General features: G+C 37.2%; 1 protein-coding gene and 1 long non-coding RNA gene across 2 annotated transcripts in view; one reads left to right on the top strand and one right to left on the bottom strand.

Annotated features, from left to right (window-relative positions):
• The window catches only part of LOC118427958 (zinc finger protein 729-like), a 64,873-nt gene that overhangs the window by 31,375 nt on the left and 26,394 nt on the right, over positions 1 to 7,104 (top strand). The window lies entirely within an intron of this gene.
• LOC118427859 overlaps positions 3,219 to 7,104 on the bottom strand; it is an 8,016-nt gene continuing 4,130 nt past the window's right edge. Inside the window, exon 2 of the long non-coding RNA XR_004832589.1 lies at positions 3,219 to 4,570. This is a non-coding gene — a long non-coding RNA (uncharacterized LOC118427859). The remainder of the gene's footprint in view (positions 4,571 to 7,104) is intronic.

Here is a 7,104-nt window from a genome sequence, read left to right as displayed (position 1 = left end):
CTCGAATACACCATAGTCCTAACCCGATCACTATCCCTAGCAATTAGGATTAGGATTAGAGCTTAAACACTTATATCTCTACAACAAAGCAAGCAATTTCAAAACGGATTTCAGATTACAAGTACCCACCGAAAGACCTTTCTAATCATACCAAGTTTGACCGCCTTGAATGCACTATATACCCTAACCCTAGCTATAACCGCCTTGAATACACAATAGTCCTAAGTAACTCCTAACCCGATCCCTATCCCTAGCAATTAGGGTTAGGGTTAGCGCTTAAACACTCATATCTCCACAACAAAGCACGCAATTTCAGAACGGATTTCAGATTACAAGTAAACGTTAAAAGACCTTTCTAATCATACCAAGTGTGACCACCTTGAATGCAATATATACCCTAACCCTAGCTATAACCGCCTTGAATACCCTATAGTCCTAACCCTAGCCCTATCCCTAGCAATTAGGGTTAGGGTTAGCGCTTAAACACTCATATCTCCACAACAAAGCACGCAATATCAACACGGATTTCAGATTACAAGTACCCACCGAAAGACCTTTCTAATCATACCAAGTTTGAAAACCTTGAATGCAATATATACCCTAACCCTAGCTATAACCGCCTTGAATACACAATAGTCCTAACCCGATCACTATCCCTAGCAATTAGGGTTAGGGTTAGCGCTTAAACACTCATATCTCCACAACAAAGCACGCAATATCAACACGGATTTCAGATTACAAGTAAACGTTAAAAGACCTTTCTAATCATACCAAGTTTGACCGCCTTGAATGCACTATATACCCTAACCCTAGCTATAACCGCCTTGAATACACAGTAGTCCTAACCCGATCCCTATCCCTAGCAATTAGGGTTAGGGTTAGAGCTTAAACACTCATATCTCCACAACAAAGCACGCAATTTCAAAACGGATTTCAGATTACAAGTACCCACCGAAAGACCTTTCTAATCATACCAAGTGTGACCGCCTTGAATGCAATATATACCCTAACCCTAGCTATAACCGCCTTGAATACACAATAGTCCTAAGTAACTCCTAACCCGATCCCTATCCCTAGCAATTAGGGTTAGGGTTAGCGCTTAAACACTCATATCTCCACAACAAAGCGCGCAATTTCAAAATGGATTTCAGATTACAAATAAACGTTAAAAGACCTTTCTAATCATACCAAGTTTGACCACCTTGAATGCAATATATACCCTAACCCTAGCTATAACCGCCTTGAATACCCTATAGTCCTAACCCGATCCCTATCCTTAGCAAATTGAGGGTTAGGGTTAGCGCTTAAACACTCATATCTCCACAACAAAGCACGCAATTTCAAAACGGATTTCAGATTACAAGTACCCACCGAAAGACCTTTCTAATCATACCAAGTGTGACCGCCTTGAACGCACTATATACCCTAACCCTAGCTATAACCCTAACCCTAACCCTTACCCTAGCCATAGCTAACCCTAGAAATTAGGGTTTGGGTTAGCGCTTAAACACTCATATCTCCACAACAAAGCACGCAATTTCAAAACGGATTTCAGATTACAAGTACACATCAAAAGACCTTTCTAATCATACCAAGTGTGACCGCCTTGAACGCACTATATACCCTAACCCTAGCTATAACCCTAACCCTAACCCTAACCCTAGAAATTAGGGTTAGGGTTAGCGCTTAAACACTCATATCTCCACAACAAAGCACGCAATTTCAAAACGGATTTCAGATTACAGGTACCTATCAAAAGACCTTTCTAATCATACCAAATTTGACCACCTTGAATGCAATATATACCCTAACCCTAGCCTAAGTCGGAAGGCACCCTAGAGCTCCGACCGCAATGTAATTTCTAGGTCGATTTGAACCCCACATGACGGGAGAGCGTTTTCCTTTATAAAACGAAAATGAAGTAATATTTGTCGCAGAAATTTTCACCACGGTAGGCTAATATGGTGATCTATATGATCATATAGCAGTTATGATCTTCCGTTCATCTTCTTGAAGATATAAGCAATTCATCTTTGCCCAAACGATATCTGTGCAACAGGTGGCGCTTATTGGTGTCTTTTTCGGGTCTAAGATTCTTCTATTCATCAAGGATGATTTACACAATTAGCAAGCATAGGTATGTTGATATTCCAATTGTGAAATTACCTTCAGAATGCGTTTTGATGAATATATTCATAAACAACAAAAAGAAGTATATACAATAGCGAGTTAATTGTGACTAGCGACATTTAGCGGTACCGCAAATTTGCCCTAGCGTGGTGTATTATTGACGTATTTTGGCGAGTTTTGACACCTATTCTATTATGATGATCAGTAAAATGAGTAACAATTTTATTCATTTGTTCAAGTCTTTTCTGTGCACACATCATGTAATTTGAACAACTGAAAAGCCTTCCATTTATTGAAGTCCAGTTATCGGAAACAATAGAGTTTCCTGATTTTCAAATCAAGTCCTCATTTGCATAATATGTGTATTACTATAAAAATCTTTGCCTGAGCGACCTGCATGCCTAAAATGACGGAAATCCGTTGTTTCTTCCTTCAGTTATACTCTTTGGAATGTCTTGACAAAAACACTCCTGCATTTCCAAAATCACACATTAGGAGATTCAAAACCTACCCTACCTTGTCCTGCCACCCAAACGTCAAGACCTTACCATGTTCGTGATAAGAGATGCATTGAAAAACTAATATAATGGAATATTCTCATTCATCATGCAAATGACCCCCATTTTGCATAATTAATATTTCATTTTGTATATTTAAGCCACCTACATACAATCATTAAAATCCGTTATTTGCAACTTACACCTATCTTGAGTTATCCTTTGTGGATTTTATCTAATACACAAAATGTCCAAACTTACACAACTTCTTCCAGAGGTATCTAATTAACACATCGAGTCCATACCTTGTTCACAACACAAGATATATGGAAAAAATTGAATTTCCACGTATCAAAGGAAGATGTCGATAGGGGGCCAAATATCGTTCACATCCCACCAACACACTTAGTATCAAACCAATCCATTCAGCCATTCCAACACACTTAGTATCAAACCAATCCATTCAGCCATTCTTGAATTATTTAGACAGACACACACACACACACACACACACACATAAGCGCTAGACTAAGTGAAAATATAACCTCCATAAATATATTATGGAGGTAATAATAATAATGTACACAGATGTGCTAGCAAAACATTTTGTTTAATAGAAGAGATACATGTACCATATCAAAAACAAAACTTTAAAGAAATTTGCAATGTCCTTAGATTCGGTGTCACTTGACAACATGACAACTTCAAGACTGTGCATATGGTGGATTTGTTTTCGAGTCCTTACATCACCTTGGTAAGTTAAAACAATCTGATTCATCCTTAAATAAGGAATCTTGATGACTGCTTACCTGCCCTTAAACCATTGACTCATAAAGCTAATGACTCACTGTGTTTATCAACACCACTGTTTATTTCATGATGACTTGACTGCAAAGTAAAGATTGACAAATTTAGGGGATCCAATACTTGGAAAAGAAAGGCCAACACTTTTCATACATTTGGATATAACCCTTGCATGTCTTTGCACTTACTGTATGTTTTGTATATGTAATTTGCCACGAAGGAAAATTCATACAGTTACATAATAAACTGATATGGAAAAATAGATAAATCCAAATTATTCAGATTATATTCACACAAAACAAAAGAAAAATAAAAGCTTCTTAACCATCAATTCCCTGTTCTTGTTACCCCTATCATCATGTGCTTGAGTGGCAGTATTGCTTAGCAAGACTCACACTAGGTCTCAACACATACAATGTCTTACATTGACAGTGACCTCATACATGTGTGTACAGGTTATGGTGAAAAGCACGTACTGCACTATAAACATGAAATTCTGTGATTTAAAATCTATTCACCAGGAACTGCTCATACACCTATTTTTGACAGAACATCTGAAACACACATCCATAAATAGTATAATGATTCTATCCTTCCCTATAGTTACCTTTAATACATTCTAAGGCTGTTCAATATATGGAATATATGGTAAAACACAGAACATCAGAAAGTCACTGATCCTTTTCAATCAGTCATGCTTACAATTACAGTTACTGAAAGCATATATAGTTATGGAATATATAATGCAAGTTACTGTAATTACATGCAAAATGGTTTCTCACAACATTGCATTAATGGTGATACATTAGGTATTAGCTGCAACATTTTCTATTACATCTTCAATCCAAAGATTCCCAAAGCATCTGATGTATCAATGGCAATGTAACAATTACAAACACAGCACACTGCATATTTTTAATCTATATACACTTCTACCAGTTGCTTAACTTTTCCACAGTACAGACTGTACCTCGCTGCATTTTTCTTAATTACTACCGGGACTTAGTTGGTGTTCATGGATGACTCCTCCATGCAGAAACAGGTTAATCCATTTCTGCATAATCAGCTTCTCGTCTGCTGCCATCCCATGTGTACAGATAACACACTGGTGGCCTGACTGGGTTGAGTATCATCAGCACCTATAGCAACAGCAACACAAAAATATACATCAGTTGTGATGGACATGATTCTGGTGAAGGATACGTTAACAGAGACACTGTATTGCATTGTTCTTGGTGCTTATGGTAGGCATAAAAGGGTATCTGATTAGTATCTTGTGATCTATGGCAACAAAGACACTACTGAGATGTATCAATTTTCTCCTGTAGATATAACTTTTGACACATGTCTCTGTGGCTCATCACCCATCAGAAACTGTAGAAAAGCTAAATTTGTAAACAGACCCACACACACATGCCCCCCCCCCCCACACACACACAGAAACACACACGCACACACACACACACACACACACACACACAGACACTCACACACACACACACACAGTGCCACACACTCACACACACACACACACAGTGCCACACACTCACACACACACACACATTCACACACACACTCACACACAAATGCCCGAGAGAGCACACACACATACACATACACATACACACACTCACAGTCAAACACACACACAAATATGAACAGACACAAACGCGCACACACTCTTATTCACAAAAACATGCACATACACAGAGATACACACACATTCACACTCATAGAGTCATATTCATAATGTTTTGATTTGTTTGGTAATACATAATGTATTACATTAAATGTGCTCAAAATACCATCTGTATACTAATTACAAATGTGTTTGATTACTATTAGTTCTTGAAAAGGATTCTATTGGGTGTATTTTGCTATACTTCTGCACAATAAAGTATATTGGTAGTCATTGTCAAAATAACAGGGATTGGCACTAACACCCATTTCATTTTTAGAAAAAAATAAGTCAACTTAGCAAAGTCCCACTTTGCAATGCTGTTCCACACAGGTGACATGATAACTCAAAATTAGTAAAAATGATGAATAAAAAAAGTTCTAGCACAAGTTTTATAATTGGCTCTTATCCTGGTCTTCTTTTACAATAAAAGAGAGTACTGTTTTAGTCTGTTAGTGTTTCTGTAGCTAGAGTTCTCATGTGATGATGAATATAATGCCTATGGTACAACAAGCTGCAGAGCTCTGCATGCTTGTAATACAATATTGCACCACACCTAATGGCAATACTCTATCACTCACAGGCACATGTGCTAGAGCCAACATAAAGCAACTTTGCTAGGATCTTCAATTCAGGTCTATTATATATTTAATGTATAATCAAGTTGTGACAATTTAATCAGAGACTCTTTCATACCACTGGATTTACCCTAAAGGTCAGGCACAGGCCCAATGATTGATCACAAGTTGCCAATCTTGATATGAACTGTCAGAATCTGGATTGGCCCTAATGGTCTTCTGGTGAATTCAGTAGATTGAGTACAAACACCCCCTTGGAGCCTGATTCAGACAGTTAACATTGATACCAGTATTCGTGAACAGGACTGGACCATCCTGTGCCTGGGTGTCACCTATCGCACAGTATTGATTCAAAGTTGAATGATATGAAATATCAGCTCGGCTAATTATCATTAGTGCTTCATGACAGGTGCAAAAATAATATAGAGTACACACAAATGTAAGAAGTGATGTGATCTGGCCATGAATGAACAAGTGGTGTGTTCAATGTCAAGTGTATCATGGGTTACTAACAAAATGGATTATGTTTAGCTAAAAGTTTACAGCATTTTGACTATATTGCTTACTTTTGATATTTTAAAAAGAAACTATGCTTATAGATAGGAATTATCCAATAAAGTAATATGATATTTCTCATGGAAAATGCAATTCCTAATCATAACATCTGGTATAGGATGATATTCTGCTTTCATTGACCACAACCAAAGTTTTTGTAACCTGCCTATAGATGTACATCCTATTACTACTTTCCTGGGACAATAATGACTGGTTTACTTCTCACCATAAGGTGGTGCTGACTAGTTATTATTAAACCATGATTAAGGATGAACATGAACATATGAAAACCTTTGGGACTGCAATCGTCTACCTCAGCAGATTTAGATCCACCTAACTCGTACTGATAGTGATATGCCACCTACATGTATATGCATGTACAAGTTTGTAAAATCCTACCTAAAAGGACTTGGAGGTCAAGGGACTAGGTAGGTAGGTAGGTAAAAGGGCCCGGTAAAAGGACATACGTAGTACATGAGCAGTTAAAAAAATGGTATCAGTCAAAAGAACTTCAGAATCTATTTCTTCGTATATATTTGGGGTGAAACACACAAAGCGCAAAAAATTCAGTGCGCCAATCAAAAACCTTTCACAAAAATGCCTTTATTGTGAGATTGAAGTGGTCAGAAAGGATACCAGACTAAACTTAAGTACTGTATGGCATAATTCTGAAACCAAAGTATGGTATATTGAACAACATATTCATTTCATTCAACAACATTCAACAATATATTCATTTCATACAACATATTATTCATATTTGTTCCTAAACACCTTCTTTGACTTAATCAGTTAATGGAACTGACTTTGTATTGTACTACATAAGTATCTGTTTCATAATATTTTGCCAATTTACAACAGT

The sequence above is a fragment of the Branchiostoma floridae genome, chromosome 12, assembly GCF_000003815.2.
Source record: "Branchiostoma floridae strain S238N-H82 chromosome 12, Bfl_VNyyK, whole genome shotgun sequence".
Taxonomy (NCBI): domain Eukaryota; kingdom Metazoa; phylum Chordata; class Leptocardii; order Amphioxiformes; family Branchiostomatidae; genus Branchiostoma; species Branchiostoma floridae.
This window is presented reverse-complemented; position numbering and strand designations above follow the sequence as displayed.